The sequence below is a fragment of the Vulpes vulpes genome, chromosome 4 (genome assembly GCF_048418805.1).
Source record: "Vulpes vulpes isolate BD-2025 chromosome 4, VulVul3, whole genome shotgun sequence".
In the NCBI taxonomy this organism is placed as follows: Eukaryota; Metazoa; Chordata; class Mammalia; order Carnivora; family Canidae; genus Vulpes; species Vulpes vulpes.
In genome coordinates this window covers 137,192,085-137,212,897 of record NC_132783.1, presented here as the reverse complement: position 1 = coordinate 137,212,897, position 20,813 = coordinate 137,192,085, and positions in this window count along the sequence as shown.

Below are 20,813 nucleotides of genomic sequence, written 5' to 3'. Positions count from 1 at the left end.
TCTTCTGAACATCATAGTCCAAAATGGGAGAATTTGGTCCTCTGACTTGCAAGGAGTCTTGAAAGAAGGGGCTTTTCCAGTGACACTGAACACTTCTGGAAGGAACTGCTGACACTTCATTGCCTGGAGAATTCTCTATTTGACCTCGAAGTCTGGGGTATAGTCGTACATGAGATTCTCCCTAGGACTACCACAGATCACTAACCCTGTTGAAATCACCATTCCTGGGACTGTTCCTACTTTGACTCTTCAGCTTCCGGTTCCAAGGGGGATAAACTCATGAGGAAGTGAAAGCAAGTTCTTGTTCACTTATGGGATCCTGCAACCAAAAAGAAGAGTAAGCAGATCTCTAAGTGAAAAATAAATGATGGAGGAGGTAGATTATCTAAAATCAAACAAGCAATGAAACCAACTCCTAAATCAATTGCAATATTAAATACAAAACAACCTTTGGGGAATGTAAAAAAATATTTTTAAAATATAAATTCAGCAGACAAGTCGAAAACCTGTCACTTCTAATTAAAATCTTCCAAAATTAAAAGTAAAAAATAAACAGCAAAAATTCAACAAAGTACTCTTCTTAAATATGTTAATAAAATCATACGAGAAGTACTTGCAAAATTTATTGAATGAAGGTAAGTGCAATAGAAAACAAAATAATAGAATAACAAAACAATAAAGTTTATTTTTAGCTCTAAAAGGTAAAAAAGGTCAATCATCATCTTGTGTTTTTTGACTCTTTTTCATTGTTGTTTTGCTTTTTACATATTTTCCCCCAATTTTATTGAGAAATAATTGACATATATCAATGTATAAACTTAAGGTATACAGCATGATGGTTTGGATGTGCTTGATTAAACGAAAATAGAACAAAAATTATTTGTTTCATTTCTCTGATATGTATTTGATCCTGTCATTGTAGCACAAAAGCAACCATCAGTACTAGTAAGTAAATGGGAATGGCCATGTTGCAATAAAACTTCATTTACAAAAATATGTGGTTAGTTAAATTTGGCCATTTTCTGATCCTGACCTATCAGATTTACAATTTTAAAAGAGAGGAAGCTACCTTTCATCAGTTAGGTAGAAAAAAGAGTACTCCCACATGCTGTTGGTATAAATGTTACTTATAATAACTTTCTTGAAAAGCATTATTGAACATATAAATGCCTTTGATCCAGCAATTGCACTTTTGGAAATCTATTCCATCACAAAGATGGAAGAAATGGGTACACATGGATATTGGGGTGTACATACACACGGTGTTTTGTGGTGGAAGGAAAATATCCATCAGTCAAGAAATGGTTTCATAAATTACATCATGTCAAAAACATATTAGGCAACCATTAGACAAACAAATTACACTGCTAACTACATCAGTTGTACCATACTATACCCATCTGAGGAAATACTTTTACTTGGAGCAAATGATATAAAGAGATAAACACCAATAAAATGTAACATCAAATTGTTAAAAAAAAAAGAGAAAGAAAGAAAAGAAAAGGAAAAAAAAGTATCCTAAAAGTATCTAGGCAAAGAAGTCTACTACCAAAAGAGAAAAAGAAACCTCAAACATTTACCTGAGTTGTTTATAATACCAAACAGTATAATACAGAAGTCTCTGATGTACCTTAAACCTTCCATTGTATTTGAGATTTTAAAAAATGAGGCCTAATGTATTATTTATATTTCATGAATAAATGCAAAAGTACAGGCTATTAGGCTTTATTTAAAAAATGTTTAATATTAGTGGATCTATGTATGCATTGAATCAAATTGATGACTGAAGGAAAAATTATTTTGTAGATGCCAAGATATAATTTTGTCATATGTAGAGTTTCAGTTATTCTTTTCAGAACTTGACAGATATCACAAAATATTTTGTACAAGTCACTGGGAATATATCAGGAGGTTATTTTACAAAAAACAAATAGAGTAACCATTTTAAAACTCAATAAAAAACAAATGTGCTGTCTAACACAACACAACAGAAGCTAGTAGTCTGACATCAAGGTGTTAGAGGGTTAGCTCCTCCTGGGAGGTACAGAGAATCTGTTGTGTTCTTTCTCCTGGCTTCTGGTGGTTTGCTGGCACTCCTTGGTGCTGTTCCTTGATAAGTAAATACTTCACCTTGATTTCTGCCTTCGTGATTCACACAAATCTATTGGATGCATGTCTTCTGGTCTTTACCTGGCATTCTTTTTGTAAGGACAGCACTCATAATGGATTAGGGGCCCAGTGTACTCTAGCATGACTATCGTAGCTAATTATATCTGTAACCATAGTTCCAAATAAGGTCCCATTCTAAGCTACTGGGGTTTAGGATTTCCACATAAGAATTTTGGAGGGATACAATTCAACCCACAACAGATGCTACGATGTATTTTTCCTGCAAAGGAAAATACAGTATTCTTACTCTATGATTTATGGTTACTGTAGAAATATCAAGTGTATTTTTATTTGTTTTTCCTTTTCTTCCATTTTTTGTTTTTTTTTAATTGAACGTGTGCTATTTTGTTATTTTTAGAAAAAAATCTGTGTTTAAATTTAAATGAATAAACCCATTGAAATACATTGCACTTTGACAGAAAAGTCTTTCCCATGAAGTGTTCTGTAAGGAGAACTATGTAACTTATTTTTATTCTCCTATAAATAAAATTCTTAAGTATAATATGATTAAATCCTGTCAAGAAAAACTTTATCTTAATTGTTTTCCATATTTGAGGGTTATTTGGGAAAAAAAAAAAAAAACTTCTAAACCAATATACCAGAAAGAAAAAACACTAATCACTGAGCTTATGAAAAAGTTCAGTGACTCATATTGGAGATTTAAAAAATAAAGAGCAGGGGAAGAGGGGCAGGAAGAAACATACAAAATGAAATATTGCAATCCTAAAACGATGGCCTTTATCTTCCCTCTCTTGCCTTCATTTATTTCCTTATCCAACTTAGATTTCATAGTTAAAAATTTTAACCACTTTTGGTATTATCAACTTGCTTGAGGTATGTTAGAGTATGTATGCAGGGTCAGGGAGAGAATTAAGACAAAGCAGATGGAAAAAGAAAAAAAAAAACATAAACTAAAACAAATGGGGAGGTCAAGGGAATGAAATCCTATGATTTCCAGAGAGTAAGGACTGAATATTTGTGTCCTTGCTGAAAAAGGAAATTTGTTTTGTTGTTTGTTTATTTTTCTAAAGAAACACTGACCTGAGATGATAAGATTTGTGACTGGGAAAAAATAAATTGAGAATTGTACATAAAAAGTATATATTGGTTAAAGTATTTTGAAGGATAACTTGTGGCTTAAATGTTCTTTAATGACAGGAAGTGCCGGGGATAGATATTTGTGTATGCATTTTTATTTAAAAATATAAGCTTCCTGGGCAGCCCGGGTGGCTCAGCGGTTTGGCGCGACCTTCAGCCCAGGGTATGATCCTGGAGACCCTGGATCGAGTCCCACGTTGGGCTCCCTGCGTGGAGCCTGCTTCTCCCTCTGCCTGTGTCTCTGCCTCTCTTTCTCTCCTCTCTGTGTTTCTCATGAATAAATAAATAAAATCTTTAAATATATATATACGTTTTATGAACTATATATTATATATTATATATCATATATACATAATAATATATGTAATATTATTAGAATCAACATTGTTTATTTGTCAAGTCTTGAATCAAGCTTCCCCTCTTTTTAGATTCTTTCTCTTCCCGGGTATCTAAATTCTTGGTGAGTTGGTCCTTTTGTTTCTTTGCACATGTCCAAAAATAAGTATTTCCCACTACTATGTGTTCATATGTCTCTATCATCCAGTAAGCTGTAAATCCATTGGGGAAAAATATATTTCTTGTTTTTTTAAACCACAGTTGCTACCCAAAATAGGTTCTTTGAATGAATGAACAATTATCTCTCCTTTTAGCACATTTTTTTGTACCCAACTTATTCACTTTGTTTTTTGGCAAAGAAATAAAATATTATTGTGAGCATTCATGTTACCAAAATTTAAATGTATCACTGCCAGTAATGCTCCAAGTACATGTCAAATTTAATATTACAAAATAGAAAAGTAGCAATTAAATTGAGATATAAGGAAATAATCATTGCTCCAAAAGTATTTATTGAGTGCTTTTGATACATGAACTATTATTATAGACTTTATTTTATAGTAATGAATGAAAGAGAAAAAATAAAATTCCTGTCATGAGTTTATTATACTTTACTGAATATAGATATTCACCTGAAAACTCACTGCTCTGTATTAGCTCATGCTACATTATCACATCATTGAACCTATGAACTGCTATAGATCATCATATTTCACATATTTTTAGATAACTTATGCTTTGCTTCATGTAATGGTATTTAATTTTTACCTACTTTGTAAATTGAGGTGATAATGTACAAGTTCCCAAACTCTTACATTTCTGCCCTTATTATGAAAAAAAAATATTCCGTCACCTTTTTGCCCCTGTAGATTTCAACTGACTCATCTCCTTTCCCAACAAGAACAGATACTCCACAGACACAGCAAGATGTGTCAAAATTTTATTTTTTAGCACTTATCTGAACCAAAATCACTGTGCAAAAACTTATCTTCAATAAAAATGAAAATTCACTTTGTACTTTATTTATTTATTTTTTTAGTGATCTTTATGTCTAATGTGGGGCTTGAACTTACAACCCCCAAGATCAAAAGTTGCATGCCAGCAGGCAGCCTACTTTATATTTTAAAGATATAGTACAGGTTGTTGAAAGACACTTGAATATGCTCTTTTTACCAATGTGCTAAAAACACTAATTTCCAGGGGGTGAAACTAACCTTTCATACACACAAAAAATATGCCTGTTCCTTATAAAAACACATCACCTAATCCTTTGCCCTAAGATCCACTTTGAAATTGAATAGTACACATTTTTTAAATTAAATACCTACCATAATTGGTTATTTTAAAAACTAATTTGTAATTGAAACTTACGTGTTTTAAGCATCAGCTTCTAAGGATCAGCCAGTTTTAAAACCATGGGATGCCCCAGGCACTTTTACATTGTGACCTTTATTTTTCATTAAATGTGTTATGTAAAATTGAATTTTGATGTAGTCCCTTACTTAGTTTAACCCTCAGTGACTTATAAAATCAAGCAATTAATATATTTTTAAAAAAAATCATTTGACTTCAGATTATGGTAGCACATTTCCCCCACACCTCTGTGCCTGATTTGACCCATGGTGCCTGACCCTATACATGATTGCTTCACAGGATACTTAGAGCTCATCATATCATATGAACCCACATGGACATAGCATTTATCTCCCTTTTAACAAGCCATATCAAAGTAAGGAGACCTAATTTCACACATTACAGAAAAAGAGACAGAATCACTAATCAGGGACAAAGGAAAGCACATGTGAAATGAATGTGGGCTGGGTGAATTTTTTCCAATTATCAGGCTGTATACTATAAGGAAAAGATGATTTAAAAAATAGAAGAATGAATAGCTTTTGCTTCTTTGTTTTTTTTCTGGAAAAGAAAGACAGCAATTATTAATATGGAGTGTTTATCTTTGTCAATTTGCCACAGGAAAATATGGCAGAAAATGGTTTAAAGTTCATAGAATGTGGGAAGATATTTCTCAAGCAGAAAAAGGATACAGATCTTAAAATAGTAAACATTATGGTGGCACAAACAAGTGGTAGTCATGGTAGTCTCAATTTATTTTAATTATAGAAATTTGTTAAGTTCTATGTGCCACCATCAGAGAGAAAAAAAGATTGACATGTTTATGTTGTTACAAAATAAGAACATGAGAAAGTCTGGAAAAAAAAAAGGAAGTAACCCACGCCTATACAGAACAACAACAACAAAAAAGTTAAGTTACATTTTAAAACAAGCATTAGACATGTTTCTTATTTTAAATGCTCACTTATGAACACATAGACTCATGCACGCACAAAGACTCAACCAAGGATGACTCATCTACAATATGCATTTGAACCCTAATTGCTCTTCTTTCCCATCCCCAGCCCCATATTGACACGTGTAACTAATAATTGCCACCAATAACAAATAAGTATTATCCTCTTGGGTCCTCCATTATAAAGCAATAGGCAAAGTATTAATTAAAATGTGGTATTGGGTCACCTGAGTGGCTCAGCAGTTTAGCACCTGCCTTTGGCCCAGGGCGTGATCCTGGAGTCTCAGGATCGAGTCTCATGTTGGGCAACCTGCGTGGAGCCTGCTTCTCCCTCTGCCTGTGTCTCTGCCTCTCTCTCTCTCTCTCTGTGTCTCTCATGAATAAATAAATAAAATATTTTTTAAAAATGTGATATCATCCTTAAAGTTTTTACTATTTCCTATAATACTAATTATAGGCTAATACTTAATCTATACTTCTAATACATATGCCAGTGTAGATGTTGCATTTTTTAGGTATGATTAACCTTTAACCAAATAACTTTGAGTAAAGCAAATTATCCTCTATGACGTGTGAGGGTTATATTCTATAAGTTAAAGACTTTAGGAGCAGAGACTGAGGGCTTCTTGAAGAAGAAACAAATTTTTTAAAAAGATTTATTCATTTTTGAGAGAGAGTGTGTGTATATGTGCATGGGGTGGTGGGACACAAGGAGGGGCAGAGGAGAGAGAGGAAAATCTCAAGTACACTTCCTACTGAGTGTGGATCCTGATGCAGGGCTCAATCACAGGATCCTGAGATTGTGACCTGAGGGATACCAAAAGTTTGACACTGAACTGATGGAGCCACCTAGGCACTTGAAGAATTTTGCCTCAGGATAGTAATGTAGGATCTTGCCTGAGTTTCCAGCCTGCAAATTTTGGACTCAGGACCACGACATCAATTTACTTGAATTTCTAGCATGCTGGTCTGCTCTTCACATGCTAGATTTGCTAGTCCCCACAATCATGTGAGTCAATTCCTTAAAAAAATCTCTTTCTCTCTGTAGACATTCTATGTTCTGTTTGTCTGTAGAACCCTAACTAACATAATGATAATGGCGATGATGGTAACAATAATAATTTTAAATTACTTTAGAGTTCCAGAAAAAGAGAAGAATGTGGTGCAAGAAAAAAAAATTGAAAAAAAATAATTAATTAAGCAAAAGATATGAACTTGTAGATTTGAGCAGCTTAGTAACTGCTATCAGACACATCCAGATAAATCCACACCCAGACACATCATAATCAAATTGCTAAAAACTAAAGACGAAGGCAACATCATCAGAGCAATAGTAAGAAGAAAATGGCAAGTACTTTACCGAACAAGGAAATGAAATTGAGGTACTGAAAAAAAGAGAAAAGTTTCCAAAATTCCACATCTAACAACATTCTCAGATAGAGAAAAAAAAAAGGTTTCAGCAGATCAAGTTTGAAAAATTTCTGAAGAAATTTTTCCCTTCTGAAGTAGGGAGGCAAGATGGCAGAAGAGTAGGGGTCCTTTATTTCATCTGGTGCCCCAAACTTACCTAGATAACTTTCAAAACATCCTGAACACCTATGAATTCAATCTGAGATGTAAAGAGAGAACAGCCGGAGGCTACAGAGAGAAAAGTGATCACTTCCTACAAGGTAGGAGGGTGGAGAAAAGGAAAGGAGGGGATATATTGGAAGATACATGGTGGGGGAGGGAGCCTTGGTAGGCTGCTACAGGAAGGTGGTAAAGTGCACTATCGGGAACTTTAGAAGTCTGCTCCTGAGAGAGTCTTCCCTGCCTGAAAAGTGCTCAGTGGGGAAATAGGGAAGAATCGCAGGTGGAGCAGTGAAGCCTCAATATCCCCGGAGACACAGTAAGAACAGGGGCACCCAAGAGAAAACTCAACTTGTGCCATAAATATCAAACCATGGTTGGTTCAAGGAATTGATGCTGTCCTAGGTCCTGGTAAAGGACTGGAACACAGCAACCCTCCCAGAGCACCTGGGAGACGTGGAGTGGGTGTGCACCCCAACAACTGAGCTCTTTCTGGCCTAGAGCCTGGCAGTAGACAGAAGCAGGCTATCTTCCATTCCCTCTGGAACAGGTGGATTTGGGGAGCACATAAGACGGGGAAAGCTCTCCAGCCGCTAGGTGGAGAGCTTCCAGCTTCCAATTTGTATGAGTCAGTGCCCACATGTTTGTCCCCAAGAGGATCTGAGCCAGTGTGCCTGAGAGACTGTAGTTGAGTACATGAGGGGAGCTTCTAGCTACAGGGCTGGAGATCTAGCCACTGCCATTTTAATTTTTTTTTTCTCCTTTCACCTCAGAGAGCTTCGGCCTCTAGGGAACAAAGGCCTCACAGGACAAACAACTCACATACAGACCAAAATACACTCAGAACCAAGTGAAGCACCATGTTGTTCTGCTCTGTGAGACTATATTCTCTCTTTCTTCCACTCCATCCCCTCTTTTGTCTTCTTGTTTTTGTTTTTGTTATTGTTTCTCTACATAAGTTTTGCTGATTTATACAAATTTGGAATTTAGCACCTTCTAACATACGGAACAAAATGTACTAAGAACCAAGAGGATTATCCTCTTGGTCCATTCAGTGAGGCTATATTTTCTCACCACCAGCACTTCCTCCCCCACCCCTTTTTAAAAAATTAACTAGTTTTTAATTTTTTTTTTCACATAAAGAACTCTAGAGATTCTCTTACTGTAGAATTGAGATCTATTCAGGTAAAATTAAAAATACTTTAACTGAGATGCAGGCTAAGCTGGATGCTCTAAATACTAGGGTTAATGAGGTAGAAGACAGAGTTAGTGACATAGAAGACAAGTCCATGGAATGGAAGGAAGTTGAGGAAAAAATAAAAAAAAACAAGAGCCCAAGAAGAGAGGCTCTGGGAAATAAGTGATGGTTTGAGAAGGAATAATATTCATTTTATTGGGATTCCAAAGGATGTGGAACAAAAGAGAGGACCACAAAGTATATTTTAGCAAATCATAGCTGAGAACTTCCCTAATCTAGGGAAGGAAACAGGCATTCAAATTCAAGAGATAGAGAGGACGCCGCCCCAAATCAACACCCTGGTATATAATAAAAAAACTTGCAAATTTCAGAAATAAAGAGAAAATCTGAAAAGCAACTCAAGATTCCTAAATTTTATTGGGAGAAATATAAGATTAACAGCAGACCTATCCTCAGAGAATTGGCAGGCCTGAAAAGGCTGACATGATATATACAGGGTACTAAACGAGAAAAATATGCAGCCAAGAATACTTTATCCAGCAAGGTTATCATTCAGAATAGGAGAGATAAGGAGCTTCTGGGATAGACAGAAACTGAAAGAATATGTGACCACCAAACCTCCTCTGCAATAAATATTAAGGGGGACCTGTAAGAGGAGGGAGCCCAAAGAACCAATCCACAGAAACAGACTATATAGGTATAATAGAACATTAAATTCATATCTTTCAATAGTTACTCTGAACGTGAATGGGCTAAATGATCCATCAAAAGACGCAGGGTATTGGACTGGATAAAAAAAAAAAAAACAAGACCCATCTATACACTGTCTACAAGAGACTCATTTTAGACCTAACAACACCTCTAGACTAAAAGTCAAGGGATGGAGAACAATTTACCATTCAAATGGTTTTCAAAAGAGAGCTGGGGTAGCAATCCTCATATCAGACAAGTTAGATTTTAAACCAAAGACTGTAATAAGAGATGAAGAAGGAAATTATATAATACTTAAGGGTCTATCCAACAAGAAGACCTAACAATTATGGATATTTATGTCCCTAATGTGGGAGCAGCCAATTATATCAATCAATTAATAACCAAAACAAAGAGATACATAGATAATAATACATTATTAGCAGGAGACTCTAAATCGGCAATCTCAGCAAAGGACAGATCTAAGCAGAAGATCACCAAAGAAACAAGAGCCTTGAATGACACACTGGACCAAATGGATTTCATAGATATATACAGAACATTCCAACCCAATGCAACTGAATACACATTCTTCTCAAGTGCACATGGAACTTTCTCCAGAATAGACCACAGACTGAGTTATAAATCAGGTCTCAACCAATACCAAAAGATTGGGATTGTCCCCTGCATATTTTCAGGCCACAATGCTTTGAAATTAGAACTCAATCACAAAAAGAAATTTGGAAGGAACTCATACACTTGGAGGTTAAAGAGCATCCTACTAAAAGGAATGGGTCAACCAGGAAATTAGAGAAGATTTAAAAAGATTCATGGAAACTAATGAAAATGAAAGTACAACTGTTCAAAATCATTGGGATACAGAAAAGGTGGTCCTAAGAGGGAAATACCCTGCAATACAAGCCTCTCTCAAAGAATTGGAAAAAATCTGAAATACACAAGCTAACCTTACATCAAAAGGAACTGGAGAAAGAACAACAAAGTCTATACCAGGCAGAAGAAGAGAGAGATAATAAGGATTCAACCAGAACTCAATGAAATAGAGGCCAGAAGAACTGTAGAACAGATCAACAAAACTAGGAGCTAGTCCTTTGAAAACGTTTATAAGATAGCGAACCCCCTAACCAGATTTATTAAAAGGAAACGAGAAAAGACTCATATAATAGAGTAATGAATGAAAGAGGAGAGATCACAACCAATATCAAGGAAATAGAAACAATTTTAAAAACGTACTATGAGCAACTATATGCCAACAAATTAGGCAATCTGGAATAAATTGATGCATTCCTGGAAACCTACAAACTGCCAAAACTGAAACAGGAAGAAATAGAAAACCTAAAACTGGCCAATAACCAGAAACAAAATTGAAGCAGTCATTAAAAACTTCCCAAGAAACAAAAGTCCAAGGCCAGATGGCTTCCCAGAGGAATTCTTCCAAACATTTAAAGAAAAAATCATACTTATTCTACTAAAGCTGTTTCAAAAGATAAAAATATAAGGAATACTTCCAAACTTCTTTTATGAGGCCAGTATTACCTTGATCCTAAAACCAGACAAGACTCTCACCAAAACGAAGAACTACAGACCAATATCTCTGATGAACACAGATGCAAAAATTCTCACCAGATACTAGCCAATAGGATTCAACAGTACATTAAGAGGGTTATTCACTGCAACTAAGTGGGATTTATCCCTGGGATGTAAGGGTGGTTCAACATTCATAAAACAATCAACATGACAGATCACATCAACAAAAAGAAAAGATAAAAACTATATATCCTCTCAATAGATGCAGAGAAAGCATTTGACAAAATACAGCATCCATTCCTGATAAAAACTCTTCAAAGTGTAAGAATGGAAGGAATATGTCTCAATATCATAAGGGCCATTTATGAAAAGCCCACAGCGAATATCATTCTCAATGGGGAAAAGCTGAGAGCCTTTCCCCTAAGGTCAAGAACATGACAGAGACGTCCAATGTCACTACTGTCATAATATAATACTAGAAGTCCTAGCCTCAGCAATCATACAACAAAAAGAAAGAGAAGGCATTTAAACTGGCAAAGAAGTAGCCAAACTCTCACTCTTCACAGATGACATGATGCTGTATGTATGAAAACTCCATCAAAAACAAAAGACTCCATCCCAATTTTTCTAGAACTCATTGAGCAATTCAGTAATGTGGCAGGATACACAATCAATGCCCAGAAATCAGTGGCATTTTTATACACCAACAATGAACAATGAAGAGAAATTAAGGAATCAAACCCATTGACAATTGCACCCAAAACCATAAGATTAGTAGGAGTAAACCTAACCAAAGAGGTAAAGGATCTATATTCAAAAAAAAAACTACAGAACACTTATGAAAGAAATCAAGGAAGACACAAAAAGTTGAAAAAACATTCTATGGTCATGGATTGGAAGAATACATATCATGAAAATGTCTATGCTACCCAGAGCAATTTACACAGTCAGTGCAATCCCTATGAAAATACCATGGACTTCTTTTATAGCTGGAACAAATAATCCACAAATATGTGTGGATCCAGAAAGAAGTCCAAATAGAGGAATGTTGACAAAGAAAACCAAAGGTGGTGGCTTCACAATGTCTGACTTCATTATTATATATTATTATATAATATTATATATTATATATATATATATATATATATATAATGAAGCTGTAATCATCAGGATGCTATATAGTACTGGTACAAAAACAGACCCATAGATCAATGGAACAGAATAGATAACCCAGATGGACCCTCAACTCTATGGTCAACTCGTCTTTGACAAAACAGGAAAGAATATCCACTGGAAAAAAGTATCTTCAATAAATAGTGCTGGGAAAATTGCACAGCTACGTGAAGAAGATTGAAACTAGACCATTCTCTTACATCGTACACAAAGAAAAACTCAAAATGGTTGAAATATCTACATGTGAGACAAGAATCCATCAAAATCCTAGAGGAGAACACATGCAACAACCTCTTTAAACTTGGCCACAGTAACTACTTGTAAGATACCTCTATCAAGCCTGCAAGGGAAACAAAAGCAAAAATGAACTATTGTGACTTAATCAGGATAAGAAGCTTCTGCACAGCAAAGGACACAGTCATCAAAACTAAGACAACCTACAGAATGGGAGAAGATATTTGCAAATGACATATCAGATAAAGGGCTAGTACCCAAGATCTATAGAGAACTTATCAAACTCAACACCCAAGAAACAAACAATCTGGTCATGAAATGGGCAAAGGATATGAACAGACATTTCTCCAATGAAGACCTACACATGGCCAACAAGCAAATGAAAAAAATACTCCACATCACTTGGCATCAGGGAAATACAAATCAAAACCACAATGAGATACCACCTCACACCAGTGAGAATGGGGAAAATTAACAAGACAGGAAGCAACAGTTGGTGAGGATGTGGAGAAAAGGGAACCCTCTTGCACTGTTGGTGGAAATGCAAGCTGGTGGAGCTACTCTGGCAAACAACATGGAAGTTCCTCAAGAAGTTAAAAATAGAGCTACCCTATGACTGAGCAATTGCACTACTAGGTTTTTACCCCAAAGATGCAGATGTAGTGAAATGAAGGGGCACCTGAACCCCCAGTGTGCATAGCAGCCATGTGCACAATAGCCAAACTGTGGAAGGAGCTGAGATGAATGGATAAAGAATATGTGGCACATAATTTTAGTCATGACACCAAAAGCATGGCCATAAAAGGAAAAAAAAAAAGATCGCATATTAGACTTTGTTGAAATGAAAAGCTCATGCTATGTGAGAAGAGACAGGTTAAGAGAAGGAAAAGACAAACTACATACAGGGAGAAAATATTTGTAATTGGATGTCTAACAAAAGGACTTTTGCAGGAGTCTAGACTTTCAAAAACCAACATTAAAAAAAAACAATGAAATAGAAATTGGATAAAATAACAAGCATTTAACCAAAGGAAATAGGATCTACAAATGGCGAATAGATACATGAAAATATAGTTATTAGTGAAATGCAGATTAAAGCCACAAAATGAAATTATAACACATATCTATTAGAATGGAAAACAACAATGACAACACTAACAATACCAAGTGAGAATGCAAAATGGAATAGTAAGTCCGGAAAATAGCTTGGTAGTTGCTTATAGAGCTATATATGCGCTCACTATATGATCCCTCAATTCCTCTCAGGAATTTACCCTAGAGAATTGAAAATTATGTTCACACAGAACCCTATACACAAATGTTTGCAACAGCTGTATTCACAATGTCTCCAACCTGGAAACAATCCAAACGTTCCACATGGGTAAATGCATAAACATATTGTGGTATAGACAACAATGGAATACTATTCCACAATATGAAGAAGCAAATTTGATACAGGCAGTAACTCAGACAAATGTCAATGGAATTAGGTTGAGTGAAAAAAGCCATCATCAAAAAGTTATATACTGCATATTTCTTTCTTTATTTTTTTTAGAGAGTTATTTATGTATTTGAGAGAGAAAGAGAGCATGAGTGTGGGGAGGGGCAGAGGGTGAGGGATAGAAAGAATCTCAATCAGATTCCTTGCTAAAATCAGAGCCTAATGCAAGGCTCCATGCGGAATGGGGGTGGGAGGTTAAATCCCACAACCAATGAGATTCTGACCTGAACTGAAATCACTAGTTGGACACTTAACCAACTGAGCCACATAGGTGCCCACTGCATATTTATTTCTACATTACATTTTTAGCAAAGGCTATGGGTTTGGAGAAGAAAGCAGTAGTTAACAGGAGTTGGTGACTGAGATATGCTGTGGCTGCAAATATAGCTTAACGGAGCTTTTCTGGACTGCTGGAATTGTGGCAGTTATATGTGTTATGTGTAGCACACATACGCATGTTTCAAATGCATTTAACTGTACATAAAATAGTCAATTGTACTCCATATTAATTGAAATTAAGAAAAATATTAGAAGGCAAATGTGTATCATTTATGCATTTTAATTAAGCATTTGTGTGCAATATATTTTTTTGTGGCCAAATCTTTCCTTGTAGCGTGAATATTTTGGTTGAAGTTGGGTATTTCTTCTATTTGTGAAAACACACTCATAGTGATTAATAAACTATTTCTAATTCATTTTCTCTAAAGTGGAAAGGTGTATTCCAAACACTTGTGAACAAATCTGAGAGTAAAAATCCATAAAAAAAAAAAGATAGAATGAATAATTACATGAGTGTAGGGAAAATTACCACATCGTTTAATGTTCCCATGCAGTTACTTGACTTCCTATTAGACAAATTTGGCCTTGGAACTGAAATACAAAATCTGTACTTATATTTCTATGGAGTTTGTGGGACTTTAAATGTCTACAAATGTCTGGGATGAATTTTACATAATATAAGAATTATTTTGCTAACCAGACTAAAGGGAGTTAGGAAATTAGTAGTGTTTTATTAAGTATCCAGATGGTTTATCCATTTTATTTCATTTAACTCATGCAATTTTATGAATTAATTTCTATTAACTTGAATTTGCACATGTGGAAATTAAAGATCAAATAGTTTCATTATGTCCCCCAGTTTTAGATAGCTGATGGGAGAACCAAGTTGAGTAGAACCTGAGTATTCTTTATTATATTAATAAGAATTACTTGAGTTCCAATTGCACTTTAGTTAGTTAAATTTAGAATAAATATAAATAAGAGTGATGGGCCTCTATGTAAAACATGAAAAGAGATAGGTTAGGCCATATGCCTGGGAAGTACACGTTTCTAACTTAGGATCTTGGTATGGCAGATGTCTAGGTCATACCACATCCTGTCTTTCTTAATCCCAAGAGTCTTTGCTGCATATATGGCCATGTAATCAGAAACTGCATTTCTTGACTAGAAGTACTTGGAGGATCTTTGTCTTGCTAGTGTGATCTGAGTGAAAGAGAAATTTTATACTGTATTATTTGCATAAAATGAAAATAATATTCCTTACCTTCCTTTTCTGCTTTTTGCCCTCCTATCTGTCAGAATACATAACCTGCCTATATAACATATATTATTGTAATATATATTTATATTTATAAATTTATATTATATAAATTATATAAAATTATATAAATTTATAAATATGTTGAAATATAAATAAATATAAATATATTTATAAATATATAATATATTAATATACAAAATATATTATACCTAGCTTCAAACATGCACACTAGGAAAATCCCCTGAGGTGTAGTGGAGGAAATTTGATATTTGAATGACAAACTGGAGCTAAGTCATATTATGCTGCTGGCTTTTACTCCAACCTGTCACTAAAGTGCTATATGAAGAGTAGACTAAATAAGAAAAAGAAAAGAAAAGAAAAAGAAAGGAAAGGAAAGGAAAGGAAACGGAAGGAAAAAAGAAAAAAGAAAAGAAAAGAAAGAAAGAAAAGAGAAAAGAAAAGAAAAGAAGAAAATAAAGAAAAGAAGAAAAAAAAGAAGAAAAGAAGAAAAAAAAAGAAAAGAAAAAAGAAAAGAAAAAAAAGAAAAAGGAAAAGAAAAGAAAAAAGAAAAGAAAAAGAAATAAAAGAAAAAGAAAGAAAAGAAAGAAAAAAGAAAAGAAAAGAAAAGAAAAGAAAAAAGAAAAAAAAAGAAAAGAAAAGAAAAGAAAAACTTTGTTTAGGGGTGCCTGGGTGGCTCAGCTAGGCTCTGCTTTCCACTCAGGTCATGATACAGCCTGAATTGGCTCCCAGCTCAGTAGGGAGTCTGCTTTTCCCTCTCCCTCTGCCCCTCCCCCAACTTATGAGCTCTCTTTCTCTCAAAAATAAATAAATAAAATCTTAAAAAAAAAACGAAAAGAAAAGAAAATCTGTCTTTATATGTTGAACTTTGCTACAACAGTTTTACCCATACTCTAGTGGATGCATTTGGTAAACATTATTTGTATGTATAGAAATATCATGAAAACTTTTCAGGACAGATGAGAATAATAAATGATATAGGCATATTGGAAGAAGTAGTCATGTCTCATAGGTTTTTGGATGTTGAATGTATTGTAACTGATTTGATTGTGATAACAATTTTCCAAAAAAAAGTTTATATAAAGGAAAGTTCATAGATTCATATTTATATTCTAATTGTGTATATTCTTATAATAGTATTTCAGCCATTAATAGACTCTTAACATTTTACATGATCATTATGACTTGACAACTGTCTAGACTATAAAGCAATTCACCACATATAGTTTATTATTATTCATTTAATTTCAGTTCATCACATTGTAGTGAATAATTTAGAATGCTACAGTAATAACTTGTACCATATTGCCATTGAATGAAGAAAGATGGAGCAGTCTGCTGCAGAAATAGCCTTTATTAAAAGTAAGAACAAGAAAAAAGTTTTTAAAAAACCCAAAAAATGTTAAAAAGCAAATGAAAAATCCTTACCTACACTAACAAGTACCTATTCATTGGACTATACCCAGAGGTAAATTATATGAATAAGATAATAAATCTTCTGGATCCACAGAGTAAAATAAAGGTTAAGGACTGAGAAGAAAATTGAAACATATTTTACTGGAACACATTTACATCTCAGGAGCAAGTGAGTTGTGTTCCAGAAATATGTTCCTGAATCAGTTGTTTAAAGCTTAAGACACATACCCCGTTCACAAACACTATTGTCCAAAGGGTCAGTTCCACAAATATAGCCATCCTGTGTGATTAGACTAGGTCTCTACTCCTTTATCTCATCAACTCATCTAGAATATACACAGTCATCAAAAGTATGGCAGCCTCATAGGTATTTCCCTTCTCCAAAACCATATCATGATGAAAAAAGTGTAAAAACCTCGAAATACATCTAAATAATTCTAAATGCTCCAAATCCATGTATTTGATTATTTTCCTGATACTTCTACTTGTCCCTTAGGGAAACCTACTTCATCTGACTATTATGTCATTTTAACCTTTATTCTTATTTTATTTGCTCTGTTGGCCTTCTTAACCCATTATATTCCTTATTCTACTTTTATTCTAGGAATACTAATTGCTATGGAAACAAACAAACACCTGCATAATGGTCACTATATATTCACTATCAAGTTTATTTAATCGTTGCTGCTGCTAATCTACACCCTATTTGCCAACTTTATTATTTTTTTTCCTCTTATTCTCTGCAAGGACATATAGTTTCTTAAAAGTTTTCAACTCCACCTTTTTACATCTAAATTTGTTTCCTACATTTCATATGGAAACTGCTTCAAATTGTAGCTACTCTAACTATAAATGGGTTTGCATATTATTGGTCAGGGGTGAGTAAAGAAAGCAAAAACTGTTCTAGGCCTTTCAACTGGAGGGGATGATATATAGGGAATTAGGTATTGACAAAACTATGGAAGAGCTGATAAAGGGTAGAGAAATATCCCTCTGGCTTTCAGAAAATGAGGAAGCCACACGAATGATTTCAGCCACTGATAACACTAAAGTAGATTATTTTCAAGGGTATTCTCAGAATTAGGACACAATTTTGTTTCTTCTTTTTGCTCATGATAATCCTATCTTGCTGGAAGACAGTTACAGCTTCCAATATCTATGAAATATGCAAATGCCTCCTGATGGTGGAATCTAACCTGGTATTAGAGTGGTAAGAATTCTGAGGAGCTCCTGGATGGCTCAGTCGGTTAAGCATCTGACTCTGATTTTGGCCCAGGTCATGATCTACGGGTCATGAGATGAGCTCTGTGTTGGAACTCTGTGCTCAGTGGGGAGTGTGTTTCTATTCCTCTCCTTTCACCCCTCTCCCTAGTCCCACATGTGTGCTTTCTCTCACCAAGACAAATAAATAAATCTTAAAAAAAAAAAAAAAAGAATACTGAGAAAAATTGTTCTCAGGTTTCCAGTCCTATACAATATCATTGAGAGTCGCAAAAGTTGATAGTATAGAAGCTTAATGGACAGCTGAAAATCTGGCTCACATTCCTTTGCTTTTGCCAACAATTACAATGGATAACATGTCTTCCTCAGGGCTAGATATAAGTCTTCATTATGTTCACTGTATTCCATTAATTTCTGTACTCCCTACAGACATTTCTATCAATTATTCCTTCTATCACCAACGTCTTCAAGATATCCTTTTTTTGTTGGGTCCTATCAGTACTTAAGCAAATTCAATTTTCCTTCCATTTCAGGAAAAAAAAATTAAAAGTAAAATTTCATAGAACACATTCTCTCATTCTAACACAATCTCACTAAAATGTCAAATTTATTTTAATAGTTATTCCCTTGTTATGTTTCTAAAAGCAATGTCCACACTTTATAGTTACAAATTGTTTTTACCATTCCTATTTCCTGAACCCTTTTCATATTTAATGATAATATTTTGGATGTTTTAATTATATATAGTAATAATTAACTATTTCATTACCATGGTTTTAAATAATGTTCTTTAAAGTTGTTTTGATGAAAAGCCATACACCAGTTATGTCAAGGGTATCTAAGTAAATTTTACTTATCCCATAGAATGTTGAAAAAAATAGCCTCAATTAGAATAAAGAATAGATAAAATAGCTCCATGTGTTGTTATGGAAGGAAGTATAATCTACTATCTTTTAAATCTAAACAATTGTTGATAATAATGCCTGAGAATGTAAATCTGTCAGAAGCACAGAAATCTATCTCTCTCTCTTTAGATTTTACTTATTTATTTGAAGGAAGGTGAGAGAGAGAGAGAGAGAGAGAAAGGGAGCACAAGTAGGGGGAGTGGCAGGCAGAGTAAGAGGGAGAAGCAGGCTCCCAGCTAAGCACAGAGTCTGATGCAGGGCTTGATCCCAGGACTCTGGGATCACGACCTGAGCCTAAGGCAGATGCTTAACCTATTGAGCCACCAGGCTCCCCAGAAATCTCTTATAATCTCAGCCATATTGCATAATTGGGTTATGCATTAGGGCCTCTTTTTCTTGTTCAGTGTATCTGTTTGGTGTCATAGGTTTTCAGCAATAACATAGCATCTAAAATTAAGTATGTTCTGTATTTGTAAATAAACAGGTTTTTACCCTTCAGATTAAGTTTTTCAAGGGTAGCAGACCTGAGTGTATTCCCAAATTTAAGGCTGTCAAAATCAAATCGAGGTTGGTTTCTTAGAAGTCTCCTTCAATCAGGCTGAAAAGTCCTTACATCTGCTCTAAGGTTTATTCTGTACTCTGTGAATAGCTAAGAATACAAAATACTGTGTAATTGTATAGAAATGAAACTATTTTGGAACTTATTCTTCACTTACATATGGATAATGTTGATGTCAATATCTTATTGTATCAGGATAAATTGAACATAAAATTAAAAGAGAATAAATGATAAGAGTTGCCACTATTGGTTGTTGATAATCAGAAGTTACGTGAAAATTTCTTAACAATAAGAAAGGTATTGATCTGAGGGTTTCTCATTCAACAAACATTCATTTACTAGGCAATGGCTGAGCACCTGGGAGAATAAAAGTTTATTAAAGAACATTCTTCATTCTTTTAAGAGTGACATTTATAGAGTATTATTCAGAGTTCCCTGGAGTGGCAGGAGAGCAATAGAATATACAGAAGGAATTGGCTTAGTGATTATGAAGCTGAAATGTCCCCAGATTTGCAGGGTGAGGCAGCAAGCTGGAGACTCAGGAGACCTAACAGTGCAGTTCCAGTCTGATGGCCAGCAAGCTGGAGGTGCACAAAGAGCTGATGTGGCAATTTAAGGCCAAAGGCAAGAAAAATTCTCCCTTACTTGGGCAAAAGTCAGCCTTTTTGTTCTATTATGGCCTTCAACTGATTGGGTGATGCCCACCCACATTATAAAGAGCACTCTGCTTTACTCAGCGAATTGATTCAAATGTTAATATCATTAGAAATATCCGTACAGATATGTTTGACCTAATATCTGGGCACTCATTGATTTAAGTCAATAGATAAAATTAATTATGACACACAGAGTACCAATTTCATAACTTCAATTGTTCTTCATTTAATTAAATTAGTATTTTGACTATAATCCTATTGACTATAGCAGAAAATTATATATAACTCCACACATAACACTTTTAAATATATATAAATTGCTATTTTAATTTCTACAGTGACTTAAAATTTATAATGTATTTTTGTACATTTTAAAAAAATCTCACTGGATCCTGACAACCAAATGGTTTGGCATATTCTCTGAATTTTATTTTGCTATGAGAATTTCATTAAATTCCATTTTCTCATGACTGTTACAGAGGATGACATTTCTGCACTAGAGAGATGTATATAGAAACTATTTTTGTTAGTTTATGTTCATATATTACATAATACAATTTTTATAAAGTAATTTTCTGGCATTTATTAATAATATGTTTAACTAGAATCTGTTGGATTTTTTAATGGCATTTTTTTCACTGGATGAATATATATGATTGGTTGTATGCTGGTCTATG